The sequence below is a fragment of the Lissotriton helveticus genome, chromosome 1_1 (assembly GCF_964261635.1).
Source record: "Lissotriton helveticus chromosome 1_1, aLisHel1.1, whole genome shotgun sequence".
NCBI lineage: Eukaryota > Metazoa > Chordata > Amphibia > Caudata > Salamandridae > Lissotriton > Lissotriton helveticus.
In genome coordinates, this window is record NC_136057.1 from 505803251 (window position 1) to 505824981 (window position 21731).

Genomic DNA, 21731 nt, shown 5'->3' on the forward strand with positions numbered 1-21731 from the left:
ACTGGCTCAGCGAGCAGCATTCTGTTGAAGCATTCGTTGCAGGCGGTGGCCTCAGTCAAGTAAAATAATCCTGGGCAGTAGCTGTGGAGGTGTGTGGCTCTGGTGTCTGGCCATCTGATAAACACTTCGGGCGGCTAGGCAATGCCAGCGCGGTGTGTAGTGCTGCGCACAGTGGGGCCTATTCACGCAGACAGTTTTGGAATACGTCAGACGCCTTTACCTGAACTTGCATTCTTTTTTGAGTTAGACTCAAAGAATCTAAAATAGGAATAACATGGGAATAATTATGTACACATAAAAACAAAAAGATCTGTGCCCGCTTTTCACATTATCTCTTGGCGTGTCCTTGTCATTTATTCTGTGTAGCTCTCTTAGCATTGCAGGGAGAATGATAAGGGTAATAGCTGAAACAGCTACTGGTTTCTCAGAACTGCTTCAAAATGAGCGGCTTTCTTTCATGTTCAGTCTATTTACAAGGACAGACCTGCTAACCTTACAAGCTTACTGGCTAATGAGTAACAGCTGCGTTGCTGAGCCTCGCGATCCCTCCGATCGGATGATCGTTGTTTTAATTGTTTCTAGAGGAAGTTGGGCACAGGTGAGAAACAAACTGCTGTTTTGGGTAGTGCCAACAACTCCAGCTGGAGGTGATACAGTAAGACGTTAACAAACTAGCTCACCGGCATAATAATGATTTTAGAATGTTACCGTTGACTGTTTTAAAAACCGCGCAGATTGGGAATATCTAGCAGATGTTACCACACATCAGGGGACCGCACAACAGCAGCAGTTTATTAAGTGGCAGGGTGAGATAAGAATCTATATTTAGGTTCACCTCAAGAACTACAAAGATGTATGTTTATGAAAATTGCTGTTTTATTTATTTTCCTAAAGTATCTTTTGAAGTATAATTGTTATAAAAATGTCCTTAGGTTAATATTTGAGATTGCTTTATTATTAATGTAAAACACCCGAGCGCTGCCTGCGGTTAGGAAGCGCGCTCTGCAGAGACACGCAGCCACGTACAGCAGTTGGAAGGCTTTTGTGGAGGGGAAGGTGATGTTACTTGCCTGGCAGATGCCTTGCTACCTTGACACTGGAGTCTTGCAAACTCCTTTGAGGCTTTTACATACCGATCTTTACATTTAAAATGTAAAACCTCAGAACTCCTCGTTTGCCACAATTAAGGTACCTGTGCTAGTATAACTCGCCCAATGTTCGGTTCACAGCTGTCAAAGTGCGTTAAAAACGTATATGAGCTGTGCCCCTGAGGGAAATGGTGGCGGGGTCAGTTACTGTGGGTGCAGGCTTGTTTATTTTTAGTGCTACGAGGTTCCAGCCTGTGACACAAAGCACTGGCATATATGTAAGTCATTATGCTAACATTACATTACACACTATATAAGATAGGGTGCTGCAAATTGTGCAAACATATTTAGGTTTAAGATAACAAATGTTTTTAAAATATAGATTTGAATAATACACAATCAGACTGGCCTTAAGGCACACATTTTTTATAAGTGTTCATTGAAAGCACGTACTCCACATCTCAGCTGGTAACACCCTAATTACCCTTTGAAAAATAATACATATTTCTCATTATGAAGCTTAAAGTAACTCCATCAATGGAGGAAGGGAAGATAATTAAAATGTTGTTGTCCCTACCGAACGGTTCCATGTTGCAAGCAATTAGATTGGAGGTAGGCTTGACAGCATGGGAGGTAAAGGCACAAATGTCATTGCTAAGATTTTGGAACCGCCAGATGCCCGGTGATGAACAGAAGGTGTCAATTTGGTGCAGAAAGGAAATACAAGCAAGTAGCTTATATTGGGCACAGGAAGTGAGGAAAACCCTTCAGCTAGTAACTGCGCAATTAAAGTTGACCCTCGAACAACCATCATTGGATTTCGTTTTTACTAAGAAAATGCTTAGGGACCGAGGGCACGAACATTCCAGATCACAAGACCTGGAGTACCTGAAGCTAAAAAAATCAGTGAACTGGGTAAGGAATGAATGGGAAAAGGAGGGCCGGTTTCCATACTTGGATGTGCTACCCAGTAAATGGTTAAGGTACGAAATTATGAAGGTTCGAGTAGGCTCCAGTATAAGAATTGGCTTGGTAGTTTGGTTTGCCCTGTTCCCATCATGCACTGGGACAGGAACAGACTAATTTGCATATAGCCAGGTTCTGAGCTGGGATGGTGCAGTGAGCTAAAAAACGGTGATGGATTAAAACCATGATCTATTGACTTGGTAAGAGTATTCTGCATCATTCAGAAACTCTGTCCATCACCACCCCCCTTTTCCAAAATCGGTTTTATCCACACTATGGGGCTCATTAGGATGGCGGACGGACTTGCGTCCGTCCGCCACCCTAGAGGAGGAGGGACCGTCCGCAGGGGCAGCGGCGGTCCCTCCGTGCTAATTAGGATGTGACCGCCACCCTGGCGGTCACATCCTGTATTTTTATTATTGCGACGGGTGCTGCTTGAAGCAGCACCCGCCGCAATGTTAAAAAAGTAAGTTGTGCATTTGCATGCACAAAGCGGCAGGCACCTCGCGGTGCCTGCCGCTTTGTGCAGGCAAATGCAGGGGGGTACCATAGGTACCCCCCATGTGCACCCCCCTTCACCCCTGGGGGCCCGCAACGGGCCCCCAAACACAAATCCGTATGCCTTTACACGGCGGAAATGCCGCCGTGTAAAGGCATCTTTCCGCTGTCATCCTAATATGGCTGGCGGTGTCTGATAGACACCGCCAGCCATGTTAATGCTTTTCCGCCACGGGCGCAATCCGCCCGCGGCGGAAAGGTGGCGGACAGATAGGAAGACCCACCAGCCATCCTAATATGGCGGTGGGTCTTGCAGGGCTCCCCGGCGGATTTCCCGCATCCTCCGGGCCGGTGGTGGCTTCCGCCGGCCCGGTGGATGCGGGAAATCCGCCATCATAATCGGCCCCAAAGTGTGGGAGGGTATACTCAGACGTGAGTCCCTTGCTCATTGCACCATAAAAAAAAACCCAGTATAAGAATTGGCTTGGTAGTTTGGTTTGCCCTGTTCCCATCATGCACTGGGACAGGAACAGACTAATTTGCATATAGCCAGGTTCTGAGCTGGGATGGTGCAGTGTGCTAAAAAACGGTGATGGATTAAAACCATGATCTATTGACTTGGTAAGAGTATTCTGCATCATTCAGAAACTCTGTCCATCACCACCCCCCTTTTCCAAAATCGAGTAGGCTTAAACCCATGGATGATCGATAGTAAATTAAAAGTAGCCCTGATCCAACCTGATGGTATTTGTAAATGTGGCCTAGGTGTAAAGAATGACATTTTACATATACTGTTGGACTGTACATTGATTTTAACAGTGCGAAAAATGTTTTTACGGCCAATATTTTTAAAATACAAGGTGAACTCACGATCGGAGGCGGTTGCTCTCCTCACAGAAATGTCGTTTTTAGATATAACAATTGCGTTGGGGAAATTTTTGAAAGCAACAAGAGAAGCTGTAACGGAGGCATCCAAGGAAGTTGGGAAATTTTTAAGACATTAAGATTTTAAAATACGGAGAATGTTAATTTAGTGTTTTTATGGTTTTAAATGTATATAGAATGTTAAAATGAATTATGATGTAAAATTTCCATTGCTAAAGTGGATCCATGGTCTTGTGTATGGTTTATAGACTATTGTCTAAATAAACTTTGTTTTTACTACTACTAAAAAAACTCCATCAATGAAAGGCAACACTGGCTGCCAAGCAGCTTTAAACATTGTTGATTAACCAATTGCAGACTTTTTAATTTACGTAAGCAATCACCTTGTCGAGATGTTTGTTTCTCATTTAGTTATTTTGTTAGCCCTCTTTCGCTTCATCGGTTCCACAGCACAGGAGGCCCTTATCCTTTTCAGCCAAGGCATCTCAACTGTTGCCTTTAACCATCCGGGACAGATGTGTTTTTTTAACACAAAGTAGGGGAACATTTTTTGTTACAATACACCCAAGAGACACCTCCGATCAGCTGACCTCTCATCTACAAGACCAGAACGGGTGGAAAGTCCTTCTCTTACCTCGCAGCCGAGGCCTGGAACGACCTCCCCCTCCAAAGATATCACATACAACCTCACTATTATCAGTGATGAGATCACTGATGTTATGCCACATATATTGATTATTATACCACCAAACGCAACACTAGGCTGTTTTTTCCAATGACCACAGTCCAATACTTTTGCTTGGAATTACTACATCTAGGCAACAAGGACACATCTCCCTATGTTGTGGTCTCTCACTCGACACAACCCAGAGACCTACCACCTCTCTAAAGGGCAACATAAATAATAAGAAACCTGCTGCACCAACCATAAACGAAGTCTATTTCCTTAGCACAAATTGCCGCTAACTCAAGAAGCATAAAATCGGCCTCTTCGAACTTCTGGTAAATGACCAACCAGATGCCTTATTCCTCACGAAAACATGGCTCCATGAAAGTTCTGACCCAGATGTTGCTGCCGCCCTGCCCCCCAACTACGCTATAGTTAGCAAGGATAGGGGCCACAAAATAGGAAGGGGTCATAGTCAACATTTTTAAAAAGGATTTTCAGTGTAAATTCGAACCTTTAACATTTACGAATTGTGAAGCAGCATTATTCAAACTGGCCTTAACCCCGGGCCCTCCACTCCTTGGGCCTCATCTTTTCCCAGCCTTATAACCCCCCTACTTATGAGCTCCGACAATTTCTCAATTCTTGGCCACCTAAACCTACACCTGGACGACCCTACATGTTAAATCAGTACACATTTCATCTCTGATTTGGCATGCTTAAACATAAACGTACACAATTCTGTTCCCATGCACAAGCCATGCCACTTACTAGATCCTATTTTCTCAAACCTACTCAACATTTGCTGCTCCTCTGCGCGCCCCCTATGTTGGTCGGACTATTTTATCACCAGGTTCAATCTGGTACTCCCTGAACCTGTGTTCACTACTCCTACCATAAGGACATTAACAAGAGACTGAAAAAAACTTGACCAGACTGTCTTAAACAAAATCTTGTGCTCTAACATGCCCATCACCAAACATAGGGTGAATATGCTTTCTGATATTGTGCAAAAATGGCTCCTAGATGCCATAGACACCTGTCTTTCTCTTTCTAAAAAAAGGAACAATAATCATCACCCCCCAGCGCCCTGGTTTACTGATACTCTAAAAATAGAGAAAGCCAAATGTATAGGGCAGGAACGTAGATGGAGAAGGAATTATGCTCCTGAGACTAAAACGATCTATAAAAAGGCCATAAAAGTTTACCACAATCTCTGCAAATCAGCCCGTGCTGAGTATTTTAAACAACTATCCCTGCCGCCCTGAACTGCTCAAAAACACTTTTTGGTATGGTAAAGGAGCTCGCTGGTTTTGCCACCCTAGCTAGGCTTCCCCCACTCAATAAACGACAAAGTCGAAAAAATTTACTCGGATATTGCGAGCTCACGGTGGGCCAACCCCCCTCCTCTGCAACCTGCTAGCTCCCCACAAACCGCATCTGCACTACCCGTAGCAGACTCTATGCATCCTGACCAGGACATGGTGTCTTGCGTCCACTCAAACAACCTGGACACATGGCCCCTAAATGCAGCCTCCTTTAAAAACTCCTAGATAGTGTCAAATCTGGATCACCCAAGAACCCCCTGCCTTTCTCCGTGCTCAAGCAGCTTGAGTCACCATCTCTGCTTGCCATTATGGACCATTTAAATGCCTCCCTACAGGAAGCCACAGTTCCACCAGACTGGAAGCACGCCATGGTGTTGCCTCTCCTAAAACAGGCCAATGCCGACTCTGATCTACCCTCCAACTATCGGCCTATCTCCTTACTACCAGCTTTTTCCAAAATCTTGGAGAAACACATCCACTCTCAGCTCTCGAATTTTGTCGAAACCAATAAGCTCCTTCACCCATCACAATCTGGCTTCAGAGCTGGTTTCTCTACAGAAACAACTTTACTGGGGGTAATGGAAAGGCTGCGGCGTCATCTGGATGCTGGTGATACGTTCGCCCTCATTTTACTAGACCTGAGCACGGCATTCGACACGGTATCCCACACCATACTAGTAAAAAAGTTAAGATCTCTAGGCATCAGCGGCTCAGCCTTGAACTTTCTCATTTCTTTTCTAGCCAACCATACTTTTCAAATCTTTTACCCAACATCCAGCTCCGACATCCATCCCTCACCCTAAGTGGTACCTCAGGGCTCCATCCTTAGCCCTTTACTTTTCAACCTATATGTGATTCCCTTAGCCGACATCGCAGAAGAGGCTGGGCTGTCTCTGTTTTCCTACGCGGATAACTCCCAGATCAATTTTTCTCTCTCCATGGTGAGTGTGGCCGGGCCATCCCCTCTTCAGCTTGGCTTGGGTAAAATTGCATCATGGATGCAGACTAACTACCTTAAGCTCAACGGAGAGAAAATGGAGGTCCTGATCCTTGGAATAAACTAAGATTTCTGGAGCCCACAACACTGGCCAGGTGCAATGGGAGTACTCCCCCAGCCCTCCAGTCATGTCCACAATTTAGGTGTCATCACAATGACTCACTCACTATGCACCATCAGGCAGTCAAGGTAACCGACACCTGCTTTACCATCTTGAAATGGCTAAAAAAGATCATCTGATCACTGAGAGAACAGTAGTCCAGGATCTTATCACCTCAAGACTGAATTACGGCAATATTCTCTTCATCGGAGCCAACAAGGAAGTGACTCACAGGCTGCAGATGGTACAGAACTCAGTGGCAAGACTACTCTACAGGGTCCCTAGAGCTACCTCTGTCTCAAGTCATCTGCGGGACCTACATTGGCTCAGGGTGGAAAACCGAATCAAGTTCAAAGCCCTGAGCTACATGTTCAAAATCAAAACTGGAGTTGCCTCTCAATATCTGCAGTCTCTAGTCAGGCCCTGTGTGCTTTCCTGGTGCCTTCACTAATCCACTCAAAAGAAATTCTCTGTGCCCAGAATCAAATTATCTTGGATGGGAGGCAGATCGTTTGCGGTCCCACACTATGGAACTCACTTCCCATAGCCACAGAAGCGGTATACATACTATTTCGCAAATCCCTTAAGACTTGGCTTTTTAACCAGTGACTTAATAAGCTGCGATACATATTTCTGATCTGCTCTGGCGCAGGGAAACCTTTTTTGGGTAGCTGCAGCGCCTTACAAATTTAATAATAATAATAATAATAAACTTAACACCCCTTAGCTAAAGCCTTTCAATATCTATTGATCTTTTTTTTTTATTTGGGAAGAATATATACCAGAAAACATTTCAAGAAAGAAAAAAAAACACTTCAGTCAGCCATGATTAATATGAATGATAAATCACAAAGTGGGGGTCCAATTATACATAAAATATATCGACCAGAGGTAAGAATACCTTTCAGGAACAGACAACTTAAGACATGATTAAATGCAGGAGATCTAAACAGTGGAAGTTCGTTACTAAGGTTCCCGAAACATATAGTAAAGTGCATATCTACACGTGGAGTTGAGAAATATTCATTACTAGGGGGTGTGGCCAGCAGCCGCAGAAGATGGCTGCCTTTTAGGAGAGCTGCGCTAGCCAACAGCGCTCATACCCACTTTAATCCATAATAATCCGTCCCCACAGCGGCAACCTACACAGCATGAGCCATCAAATCAGCATCGGAAGAGCTACAGCAAACATCAGCTCTTGAGGACGGCGCTGAGATCGGTTACCAGGTTGCGAGGCGGATGAGGAGCAGTGGCAAGATGGTGCTGCCCTCGCACTCTGGAGCGATTTAGGAGCAGAGGACGTCCCGACAGCCGACCAGCGGTACAGAGACAGGTTTGGGGCTCCAGACAAGGGCGTAGTGTGAGGCACACAGTGGAGGGGGCAGAGAATCAACCCACAGCAGCACGATCACTGCAGCCTGCAGTGCCACGGCAACAGGCGCATACTGTCCCGCAGTGAGTGAGCAGCACCTCCCTGTCGAGCGGCATAACTGGAGGGCGAAGCCGTGGATGAACACCTCAGCACAGGACTTGTCCAGGTGCAGGTCGGGTGTTCATGCAGTGCTCTCTCTATCCCCCCTTCCCTGGGTTGAGGCTGCCTGGAGAGCCACTGTGCAGCTGGGGATGCGAGGCCATACCCTGGGGATGAAGGAGGCAGTGGTTATCCTTGGAGACGCACTACCACAGCTAATTGTACACAGGAGCGGACCCCTTCTCCAGGTGGGTCAATAATTGCCAGACTGACCAGACAAGAGCTCCTCGGGACGCAAGTCCTGCCCCGCAATACCAATAGAGACAAGCAGTGGTGGAAATTGAGATATATTTTCTGGCCCAGGTTCACGCCACAGTGAGGGCTCTCGTATACAGGGTACACGAGGGCGCCACGCGCACATTGGGCATGGGCCGCAACAAGGTAATGGGGTCGGGGCAGGTGAGCAAAATTGAAAAATACACGGTCGCCAGGAGCCGTGAAGGTGGCGCAAGGTAAAACACAAAGGAGGAAAATTCCGTTGGCCGCCCCGGACTGGAGACATACCTGAAGGGCATGAGGTAGAAAGTGGAGCAGAAAGCCCTGAGAAGCATCAATGTACAATGGGTGATACAGTAGACACCTCGTGCCCCGCAAGTATTATTGTTACATGATGTAATTTTCAGGACTTTAGGCTTTGGGGGAAGGGGAGCCAATGAGGGTGCGGGGAGGGTGCGATCTACAGTTGCAGTCGAAATTCACGGGGACACTTCTGGCGGCAAACTATACTTGCATATCCAGAGACTAAGGGACGTGAGGGTGTAAAAAAGGACTAGGTTGCTACCAAAACTCACTTATTGGGTCAGGCAATATCCTAAGAAAGTCATATGGCACATCGCGCTGGCGGCTGGCATGCTGCCCCTTCGTTACTGTTTACTATAACACAGTTTGGGCAACCTGCACTTTGTGTGTTTGGGAGGTGGGAGGGTATTACTCACCAAGCAGGGTTGCAGGGGGGGGTGTTGGGTATGTTGTTTATTGTTATTTTGCATGTTTGCATATTTTCTCAAGACCAAGATAGTCAGGAACGTGCACCAAGTTGTCAAAAAATGGGATTGGTGGGAGGAGAGGGCTACTGGCTGTAGGCCTCAAACTGTTCATCATGGGGGAACAAACTAACATGCATGTGTGGCTCTGGAACATGAACGGGCTAGGCAATAAAATCAAGCGTACCCCGGTCCTTCAGTACATTAACTATATAAAACTGTGCTAAGGGGGCCGGCACAGGCACTCATCGGGGGCAGAACAAAGATGAGGCACTCCAAGTTAGATCCATGGAGCTTGAGATAAGCGAGATGGATCGGGAGGTGGCAGAGGACACGTCAAGAAACCGGAGGAATAGGCTTGCGCTGAAATAACGCGACTTGCGAGCACTTGCAGATGGTGAAGCACGAGCATATGCTCTTGCGATGCAACACAGGCTATATGATGTGGCTGACAAGGCATCCCAGTACCTAGTATGGTTGTAGAAACGAGATAGAGAGTGGGTGTGGTAGACAAGGCAGGGGAACTACAGATAACTAGCACAGCCATAGCAGAGACTTTTGCAGCACACATCGAGGGGGTATACACGCCACTCAGCACTAGAATTGAGGTGACTGTGAGGAATTTTTATGAGACTTTTCCCCTCCCACACGATCTGACAAGTCACGGGCCACATTGGAAGCAGACCTCACGCAAGAAGAATTAGGCGCAGCCCTAGGAGACCTCAACTCTGGGAATGCGGCAGGTCCCAATGGACTCCCTGTAGAGATCTACAAGAGTCAAGCTTCAATAATAATCCCACTGTTGCTAGACATGCTAGTAGAAGCCTGGGAGATGGGACGGGTTCTGCCAGACCAATGTGCGGCCATGATAGCTGTAGTGTATAAGGCTGTAAAACCGCCAGATCAGTGTGCTTCATTCCGTCCAATTTCCCTGATTAATGTCGAGGCAAAGGTGCTTGCCAAGGCATTTGCAAACAGATTGATATCCGTTCGTCCGGAGATAATACACCTCGACCAATCGGCATTCATGCCTAATAGAAGCACCCAATATAACAATAAGGGAGAGAAGAGAAAAAGTGGATTTGTTCTCCCTCTACATATGCAGTTAAACAATAAGAATCCACAGCAAAATGTATTTTGAGCGGTCCCTACAATGGTGGGGAGTACACAGTGTTCTTTAAATACCCCTCACACACCAAAAGGACCCTTGGTGTCATGCTTCATCATTGGGGTTTTCGCACCCCTCTACGGGATGCGACGTGCTACAAACCAACGACTACGTGGGAGCACTTTTATTTGGCTATGTGTGGTGCATGTGAGGTTTATTATGTGCATGACTGAGTGGTGGGTTCCGATGAGTGAAAAAGTGAAGTAAAAAAGGTACCTGGAGCGTGAGATCTAGAAAAACTTTAATTGGTCTCCGTGCTGGTACTGTTAAAAAAGGTTGAATTGAGGTATTATGTATGTTAATGTACAACACTCGTGTGTGCGTCAACATGTTTCGAAGCTAGGCTTTTTCTTAAGGACGGGGTGCACAGACCCAACCTTACTCACGTCTATAATAAATCTTGTATATTTACGAAAAAGTGAAATATTTTAAAAAGGCTGAATATGTGCCTATATTTCAAAGGTATCTGTATTAAGAACCTGTAAAAGAGGAAGAACACAAAAAGGAAGAAAAAGAAATTGGTATTCGCGATGTAATTTCCCAAAAATGCAGGTTTCAGTGACCTTAAAGAATCGGGAGGGCATCAACTGCTAGACAACATTTTTCATACTATGGTAGTGGTGTGCCCTGTAAAAAATGAGACACAGACAAAACATACACAACATATAACATAAAACACATGCTCTAGTTGATTAATCTTAGTAGTTGTTTGACAGACAAACTGATATAGTCAGTAAGTGGGGAGTAAAAACAATGGTATGCATACTTGAAGCCAAAGTCATGTTGGCCCCATAAGCCTCCAAAACGGTGGGGTTGTAGTGCTATTCAGCACCCTGTAGAAAAAAGGAGAATGCTCAGTCTCCCATCCATGCCTGGTATACACTTACTTCATAAAGTGGTGGCGACCAAAAGTGACTCTCTGGCTGAGTATACTCACGACTGCACGGGAATTCCTGCATCTTACTGCCTCCAACCGCAGCTCAGATGATTGTGAGGAAAGCCCGGTGCCTGCGCTTTAAATACAACCACCAATGATCGCTAATTGGTAAAAAAAATGGGAAAATCGGAGAGCCAAATAAGGCCTTTCCGGTTTGACAATTACGCCGTATACCTCTACCCAGTGGTTGGTTAGGCACGGCGGTGTTAGCCGATATGCGTGTACGGCATATGACCTCAAGGGACCCTTCACCTTCACTTTTTCAGAAACCACACGGGTTCCCTACCCTTTTCTTCATCAGGATTGGCACTGCACTTCTGTAAGATAAGATACTCTCTATTAAGAGATGGGCACATTTTTTTGTTCGTTATTTTTTTGAACTGTATGTAGTATCTGTGTTTTGTATGTGATCTTAAAGGGAATGGGGGGCTTTCAGACATGGCCACTTGGCTCTTCAATGTTACCTACATCCTACGAGGAACGGGGGAAATATTATATTAGGGCACTAGTGCGCCGGAATTTGAGGTCATGAGGGTTAACAGCAGGCACTAGTCTGCGAGTATTTAGGTATCTGCAGTGAGTCAACTGTAGCAACCTTCCCTTTGACCCTGTTTTTCCCACTTGCGCGGGGGGGCTGGCACTCGAACAGCCAGTTCGCATATTTTTGCATGTGACAGGCACTTGTAGGCACACTGCACTTGCGTAGTATTTACATTGTCATGTATGCAATACGATGTCCTCAGTGCTTATTTAGACCTGCTTCGTGCATTTTTATTTTGCCATTTGGCCCGATTAGTTAGTAATGGGCTTTCATGAGTAGGAAGCTTATGTTAACTCAAACAGACATTGTAGTGTTGTTTGTTTCTGTTTGTGCAGAACTTTGACTGTTCCAAGATGGCGGCCATTACTGACGTCAGATGTAGGCAGAAACTGTGTGCCTCGTTTATGTTTAATGTTTATGTAGGCACGTCCTTTGTATACTGTAATTTTTGTGTGATCAAGACCCCGCAGAGTGTCGAAACGCGTAGCGGTATCCAGGAAAAAACCTTGGTGATTTGCACACTCCCTTCTGAGCGAGCATCTTTACTACTTTTGAACCTTGCATATTACGTACCGACTTGGAGCTCCTGCCGGCCGATGTGCCAGCTGACAATGAGACTGGTCCCGGATGGACCCACACTGCGTTAAACATATATATAGATTTATAGGTGTATATATCTATATATATCTATATATCAATCTATCTATCTGTATAGATAGATAGATACCTGTAGGTAGTTCTAGTTAGAACCTAATTTACATAGGAAAAGCATTCTTTGACTTGGCTATAACTGTGGCGTAATTTGACCAATTTTCATGAAATCTTCCCCAAAAAAGTGTCCCAGTAGGTTCTGGTTGTCATGGAAAACGTGGGGGTGATCTGAGCAGTGGGGCCCAAGAATTTGAGGTGCGAAATAATGTAATGTAATGTTAAGTCCCATAGGAAACTTTAGCCACACCTACAGCTGGAACCACTGAACAGACTTAAACCAAATTTGGCAGGGAGGTAGATGTCAGTTCAAGTAAGTGCCTTTTGCTTTTTTGGTGTTAATCCGTTCAATTGTTTTTGAGAAATGTTTGCCAAAATCTATAGTGATATCTCTGACCACCGATATTTCGCTGTGGTTTTGCGTGTAATTGCGAATGCAAGCGCCAACATAAACGCTCTGATTGGCCGGACGCAACCGGAACAGAAAGTTGCAGCCGCCATTTTATCTATCAGGAATGGTTTCTGAGGCTGAAAGTTTGTATAAAGCCCACATAAGGTTCAGGGTGGAAATATTCAGACTCCATGGTTGAGAAATGAAGGTGTTAGCTACACAAGTTATGTACCCAAATTAGATTTTTTTAATCATGCACGATATTCACAATGACACCGCGACCACCAGCGTGACCCCCTGTATACTGTTGCGGGGACGTTGTGACTTTCGTGACCTCATTGTGAATATTGATTGAAATATAAAAAATATATCAGTGAATCATTAATACGTATTGTTATAGAGATAATGAGATTCTAATTAATGTTTTTATATAGGTATTTATATAGTGAGGCCTTTACTATGATGGTTAGAATTAAATATATAGTTAGCATTTTTTAATGTGGTGGTGGCTATTGAATTTCTGTTCTTGCTTTCTGCTTTCGTGCTGTAACCGTATATTTAATTGGATGCTGTCAGCATGATAGTGAATAAAATTAGGCAGTGTGTTGGATGCCTTATCAAGAAGTCTTATTATTGGCTATTTAAGAAAAAAATGAAATACAGACATGGATAGGCTTTTGAATCTGTGGAGTAAAGCCCACCCGCTGTATCTTATTTGAAAGCAGCATGTTCCTTCGAAAACATGTTTCCTACTGGTTCCACTGGATTGCTAGATACACTGAGCTAAGACTGAATTCAGGGGGAGGGGGTTGTTAACAAGATAGAATTTTGTTTTAAGTTGAGGAGTGATGACACAATTTAAGTAATGGCAAGTTTTAATTTTTAACTCATGGCTTTAATAAAATGTTGTGTAGCATTTAAATTGCAGAAAAATGAAGCTAGATATAGGTTTGGACTCTTCTTTTGTTTGTGATTTCTCTGTGATGATTGCGAAAACATTTCTAAAACACTCTGACAGGAACCTTGTTTAGAAAGAGAGGGAAAGGGTTAACAGATGCTAACCATTCACAAGTTGAGATGCAGTAGTCTAAAATGAAAGACATGATTTTATTTTCTCCCTTTCTCATGATGATAGAGTGGAAAATTGAAGAGGTTGCCATTTTAGAGTTGCTTTGTATGCGAGTGGGGTACCATTCTTGTGCTTAGTTTTTTACTAATCCTAACACTATCCAGAAAGAGCTAAAACAACAATATAATCCATAAACCTAATTCACTGATATGTATATAACTTTGTAATTATTTTAAAACTGTACATTACAAATTAATATGTTTATAGGAGTTTGATTAAAACGAGTATCACAGTGATGTGAAAAAATATATGAGATGAACTGTATCTATTAGTGTTTAAGAGGTAAGTGGTGAACGTTTTAGGTAAGGGAAAAATGAATTAGTGCCTCTTTATCATATTGTGTATTTTATTAAAAAATAACATATTGTTGAAAGTTGCAATGAAGAACTAAGAATGTTTTAAATGTCTAAACCTCATGTGCAGAATAGATACATCTGTTATTTACATTCTGGGTGTTATAGTACTTTTAGTGACATTATTAAACAGGAATAGTGTAGTGAGAAATAAAAGATTAGACCATGTTGTCTGCCTGTATATGATTTACAGAGGAAGTAATACTTGTCAGGTATGTATTGGGAAGTGTTTGTCAATGTGGTTTTTAACCTGTATGACTGCTTTGAATATGCATAGATGATGAGATGTGGTTTTTGTGCTTACACATAGCTATATATATGGTGGGACTTTTGAGGTTGCTTAAAGATGCAGAGAGGTAAATATTTTTGGAATGATGGCTTTAATGTATACGTTGATTAAGAAATCACATATATGTCTACATGGTTATCTATGTTCAGTAAGGCTGATAAATATTTAATGTACATGGTGAGGGTAGTGTTTTTTTTAAACATGATTTGCTAAAAATTGAGGAGGATTAATATGGCAGAATGCCTTTTCTTGTGCTAGCTTCATCTCGAGTGTTACTTTTGTTTGAGATATGCTGAATATATGTTTTAGAAGTAGAAGAAGTATTTGAGAAATGATATAGGTATGCCATTCGCAAAAGGTTTTGTGCTTTGAAAAATGTAAAAATTTTGTTTTCCGCTTTAGAAATGTACTGATGCATGTGCACGCTCAGGAACAAAGCAATGTATGTTTCTAGAAAGCTATGTATGCAATTATGTACAACGTGTGATACCTAGATTTCACTCACACATAGATTAGAAAAAAGCATATGTACAGTAAAACAGGTAGTTTTATACTGACAGAAGTAGATAAAGTGACAACTGTTATGAACAGCAATGAAGGTACTTTCACAGGCAGTCAGGCAGTAGTCAGACACTCATGCTATCACCCAGCCAGTACTCATTCATTCATCAAATCAGTGAGTCATTATCCATGGAGTTATTCAATTACCCAGACACGAAACATGTACACTTGCAATTAGGCAGGCAAACATTATATGGTCATTGAATTATGCAGGTACTACCCATACATTCATCTAATCACCTAGGTACTAACTTTTGACTCATTCTATTAATAAGGCTGTAACTATGCAATCATAACATTTGCGCAGAACCTATGCAGCCACCTAAACACCCACTTTCAACCCATACAGTCATTGAAATGCTAAGGCACATGTGTGCACTGATGAACCACTCAGGCTCTACCCGTGCACTCATCTAATTACATAATTAATATCATTGTAGTAAACCTATCACCCATCCAGTACCTATGCAGTCATTTAATAACTGAGGCAATAGCCTTGCACTAATCCAATCACCCCATCAGTACATTTACTTTCATCCAATCTCTCAAGCTTAAAGAATGGAATCATGCAGTCACTCAAACATTAGTCATGCACTCATTTAATTAGCCAGGCACTACTGATGCACTTATTTATTTCTCCAGACACTACCCATGCAGTTATCTAAACATTCAGGCACTACCTGTTCACTCAGCCAAAAACAAATGGGCAGCATCCAATCACTGAAACACTATTCATGCACTCATCCAATAGGATAGGTGCTATGCATGGGCTTAAACAATCATGTATGCACTATTCATGCACTCTATAAATCACCTATATACTATGTATGTATATGCACTCTTGCAATCATGCAGGCACTAGAGGTGCACTAATTTAATCATCCCACCAGTATCTATGCATGTATTGAATTATTGAAGCATTAGTCACACACTTGCCTGATCATTCAGTCTCTACTCATGCATTCATCCAAACACCCAGGTACTGGTGGTATGCTCACTCATGCAAACACGCAGACAATAAGTATGCAGATATGAAATGACCCATGGAGTTATGATGTAGTGAGGGGATCATCTGCACACTACTTGTATCCTCAGGGAATAACCTAGACCCTACCTATGCACTCATTCAATCATCCAGGGAGTATTGATGTAGTCAACCACAAACCTATGTATTTGCAAATTGTACTGAGGAATATGTAGTCTTTTAGAGCCATGTCGGGAATTATATATGCAACCTGTCTCACACTCTGTGCAAGTGCTCAGAAGAATTAGTAAGATATATGGTTGAATATAGATGAATGTGCAGATTTTTATACGCAGCATTTCCCAAAGTTTAAATCTGATATATTAGGAAAGTACTGAGATACTAAATACACCAGTGACACAGTGGTGGAGAGACATGCAAATAGCTCTTATGGTGTGTTTTTAGATTTGCAGCGTTGAGACACTGTATGTACTACTACACCTGGGTAACGCGGCACACAGCCACAAGCCATTTGGCTGTGCCCCGCTGTATTACTTTTAAAGCACAGGGATGCATCATATTTACAACAATATGATGGATCCCTGTGCTCTCCTCTGCGCTGGCACACAACTGGCTGTCATGCTTCAATGGAGGCACCCTTGCAGCCTGATGCAAGGGTGCCTATGTTGCAGGGATGATTGTTTTTGTTCAGGAAGGCACACCCCTCCACAAAAACAATCACAAGAAGTGTTTTCCTCTTTCTCTGTGTGCTGCAGAATGCAGCACACAGAGAAAGAGGAAAAAATGACGAGAATTGAAAGTATTTCTCCTTGTTGTGCCTCCCTACACTTGTCCTGAGAAGGCGTAGAATTCTGACGTATTCCCAGGTGTACGAATCATTGTGAATTTGGGAATGTGGCAAAATGCATGGGTGTTGTGTGGGAACACACACAGCAACACCCATGCAATGCTCCTTTCATGCAAAGTACTATGTGAAAAGGGCCAATATTCAAAAGGCCACGAAAAGCCACGCAGAGTGACTTTACGTGGCATTGTAAATATGGAGCATTACACTATAGCAATGGTGTGTCATAAAAAATAAAAAATAAAGTGAAGCTTTGGCTCATGGGACTTGTAAATACGCTCCCTTGGCTTGATGTTTATTTTAAAATTTACTACAGAAGGGATAAACTGGTCTTTCACCATGTATAAGTCAGAAGAAAGATATGGTGCCGCTGTGTTGTAGGACAGGGTGCTAAAATTTTAAAAGGTCACTAATGAATAAAGTTTTGTGCTTTGCTTTGGGTTTGCTATATCGAAGAAAGTGCATGTAGTAATAAAGCTAGGTTCATCTGTAGATTTAATACTGCAACATACCATAAAAATTGTTTTTACATTATGTGTAAGTCAGTATTAATGTATAGTGTATGTTGGCTAGGGTAAAAATTAAAATGTACTTGTTTGTTTTTAACAAAACAAGATATACTTAACTACACACAGTTAGAATACCTACAAAAGCTCAGTCGAAAAAGCAACAGTAGCAACTATGGTATCTCTTCAGAAATGAGTTACAAAAGGGGCAAAATGCAGAAGAAGTCCTGAAAGAAAAAAGACTTACTGGTAAGAGGACAAAGCCTTTTCTTAAAAATATATGTGAACATTTGCAAAGATTACAATATAAAGCAAATATGACTAGGAGAAACAATGAGAGTGGACAAAGTATACATTGGTAGAAGAGAAAAAATTCCCATGAACAAGGTCAGAGTAACCTGACCGAAACGCGTAGGGCATGGCAAATAACTACTGAATAAATCCGCCTGAATGATCCTGAAAACGAGAGAGTGCTTTCTTTAATTTTGCTGGAAGGCAAAACAACTGTTTTATATACATATATATATATATATATATATAAACACCCAATGTCCGCAGTGTGTCTTGGCAATAGCACTCATAGAATGATAGAGGCACTTTCTGTGCAATCGTCAAGGATGTCCTTTCTCCACCACTCTGCAAACGCACCTCCTGGCATAGTACTAGTTGGGGGATGAAGTTCCCTTGGCTATTTGGGGTATTTGGGGGCCAACTATCCCTCATGTTACCTCTAGCAAGTCCCACACAGTCTGCTTGCTAGGAGGTCTTTGGAGGCCATACCCCCTTTCTGCAACACTCTGCAAACGCGTCTCCTGGCACACTACTGGTTGGGGAATATAGTTCTCTTGGATGCTAAAAGACCTTGGGGACCAAGAAGCCCTCTTGGTACTTTCTGTAAGTCCTACAATGCTGGATTTCTGAGAGCTGGTTAGAGGTCCCACCCCTTTTCCACATCATTCTGCACACACCTTTGCTACTGAAAAAAACAAAGGTTACGAGTAAGATATAGTTAGGAATTAGCATTTAAAAAAACTTGGTTAATCACTAAAAAAATGTAGGTTACACGGACGTTATAGTGAGGCTCAGATTTCACATGCACAAAACCAGAGAAATTCTGCAGGTATAGTTAGCTGAACTAACTATAACTCGCACCCCCGCAACACAAGTTTTGAGTATCAAGTTTATGTTTTTTATGATAAAGAACTCCTACAGAGGTCCACATAATTATACAGCCAAGATAAAACAAAGAATGCATTTCCTACAATAACTAATTTTTTTTTTTTTTATTTTTTTTTTTTTAAAACCTTTATTGTGCACAAAAAAGAGAACAAATACGGGCCTACAACCAGCAGGCCGGCCACGAAACGTCAAGCACAGGTGCAAGCAATGCGGCTCCACAGCGGTATCAGACAAGATAGCAGCAATTAGTAGCAGTTACAGTGAATGGAGTCATGTCGCCAAGGAGAAGGAATATTAAAGGTTAAATTTTTTTAAAGTTTTAAAGAAATATAAATCAGCGAAGAATAAAATCAAGAAGAACTGAGTCCGGACATTAGCTTCACAACATGAGCAGGCAGCATCAATTAGAACAACATTAGTAAGAACTCCCCGTTAATATGGCAGTACCATACAAAACAATAAGAGCTGCAGTCCACATTTACGTACTACCCTCAGCGCCACCCACTCCCTACTAACCCCCAATGCAGACCCAGAACTGAAACCAGAACAAGAAAGCGCAGAAATTAGAAAAATAAGGCCCATAGAAACTAAAAAGGAAAAATAAATCTACCCCCCCACCCTACAACAATCCGGAGGCTACGGCCTACCCCCCCCCGGCAAAGTGCCTGTCGCCCAGTAAAGAAACCCGAAATACAGAGGAAGAATAGAAAAGAGAGAAGAAAAGAGAAGAAAAGAAAGTCGTCACACTTGAAGCATCGGGAGGAAGAAAAGAACAAGCTAGTCTACCACTCCCGAAAAAGAAAGGAAACGGGGGAGGAGCCCTAACACTAACAAAACTCCCGGTCCCCCAGCCATGTATAGCCCCCTGCACCGAGTGAAGCAATAATATCGAAAAGTACACCACCAAATGAAGAATCGAATCAGATGCACCCGGGACCCCGAGCCAATACTTGAATGATCACCCCGTCCATATGGGCAATAGCAGGATACACCCAGTTCTACCCCACGTGCGAAATCGCCAGGATGAGCAACAGTAGCAGAACAGATGTGGGGAGCTACGACCACTACATTCTCCAGAGAGGCGGCACAGTCCAAAACATAACAGCTAGTCCAACAAGAGTGAAGCCCCGGAGACCTCCAGCTCTAATCAGGTCGCGAGCGACCACTATAGCATGACACCCAGCAAAAGCCCTCCCCGGTCAGGACAAAGGGACAAGATGGCCGCCGTAATGAGAATGCAGACAAAGGAGAGCAAGATGGACGCTACCCTAAACAAATAACCCCCATGTCACAATAAGTTTCCAGGACCAGCAAAAAGGAACCAAAGAGAACGTGGCGGAGCCGATAGCCAGAAATTAATCAGGGTAGCCAGTGTATGAAGCCGACTGTGCCATTGACAAAGGTCGCAACACCCGAAGGATGCCTTGATTGGAAAGCAAAACAACCATTAGCTATAATAGGGACAGACGGGTGAAAACAATCTACATCGTAAATATGAGCCATGCAGCCAGTACGTACCACATTCTAACCCCAATCCCCACCCGGCAAGACAGTGACACAACCAGGAACCCGCCCAACCCTGTCCCGATCCCAGGAGCCCACCCGATCTCAGCCCTCGATCAACTAGCAGCGGTCGATGAAACTGGACATAAAAGGAATCCCAAACCCGGCCCAACCAGCCAAGAAGCAAATACTAAGGAAATCTGCCTAGCCCTGACCCAAACGTGGATAAACCCTCGGACATGCTCCCCGAAAGAAGCCCGCCCACTGTAGAACAAAGAAGCAACATGGCGAGAGAAAAAACGAAAATGAAGTGAGACCACAAAATGGCCGTCGAAAGTCACCAGGAATTTCGTCGACTGTAGCATGGAGATCCGCCACGGCATCAGGAGAGTATGAGTTCTCAGGCAACAGAGTCAAAAAACACAACACAGGGGCAATCGATAATGCCGTAGATAGGTCCCGGAGCGCCCTTGAACGTAAGTCCAACAACAATGTAGCGCTCCCCATGAAAGGGGGAAACAAAGTATCCCGGGCGGAGTCGTCAGGCGGGTGGTATTGAACACCAAGAAGGTCGGAAGCGGGCACAGGTGACCAGCAGGCAGGTGGGAGCGCTGTATCTTCGTGGGACGTGGGTGGAAACAAGCGGCAACCCTGCGGGATCAGCGCGGCATACTCCCGCCGTAGCGCAGACGCCATGTCGTCCAGTTTGTCTCCCAATTTTCCGTAGCTATGGCACATCTCCGCACGGAGATCACACAGGGCGGACAGAACGGTGTCAAGGGAAAGCGCGGGCTGCAGCCCCTGCCTCTCGCCGCCCTGGGTCCCCGGAAACTCGGACCCCACCCCAGGCGGGGCAGCACGGGTCACAGGCGGGATCGGGCGCTCACCTCCACCACACAAAGCACCAAACAAAGCCATTATAGCGGGGCTCCGAAGTAATACCAGGATAGTCGAGCTACCAAAGTTTGTCCAGTCAATGGTGGAGGAACACTGTATACCGCGCCAGTGAGGCACACAACGCAGGTCAGGCGCTCCGCGGCAGACCCGGGCGGAGAGGCATAGGGCAGGCAATCCTGGTCAAACAAATATGGCCGAGCAAGCCTCTCCCCGCACCGTCCGCCGCCAACAAAGGAGCCGGTCCGGAGGGGTGCCGCAGCGTAGGAAACGCTCTCTTCTCCCCGTCCGTTTCAAGTTGCGTCAGGTGGCCTGTAGCTGGGGGCGCATCGCGGGGACCTCACCAATGGTCCAGCAGCCGGCGCTGACCGGGTACTCCGGCCGTCAGCGGCTCTCCAGGGCAAGGCAGGAAGGGATCGCACAGGCGGGGTCCAGGGCTACAGGCTGTTCCGCGGCTATCTCCGGCCGCCGGGCAGGGCGGGAGTCCGGGGAAACATCGCCGAGGTCAGCGCGGTGCCGTACGCAATCTGCCACCCATCTCTGTCAGGATCCGTTTCAGGATGTCGGTGCGGCGCTGGAAGGCTGGCGGAGCCGGGAGCCTACAGGTCTGCTCCGGTCGCCATCTTGGCTCCTCCCCCAATAACTAATTTTAATGTATACAGAACTCTCTCCTTAGAATATATTACCATGCATACCAAGC

At 44.3% G+C, this 21731-nt stretch overlaps 1 long non-coding RNA gene across 1 annotated transcript in view; it reads left to right on the plus strand.

Annotated features, from left to right (window-relative positions):
* Nucleotides 1-617: 617 nt before the first annotated feature.
* LOC144769975 (uncharacterized) overlaps nt 618-21731 on the plus strand; it is a 330455-nt gene continuing 309341 nt past the window's right edge. Inside the window, exon 1 of the long non-coding RNA XR_013598767.1 lies at nt 618-806. This is a non-coding gene — a long non-coding RNA (uncharacterized LOC144769975). The remainder of the gene's footprint in view (nt 807-21731) is intronic.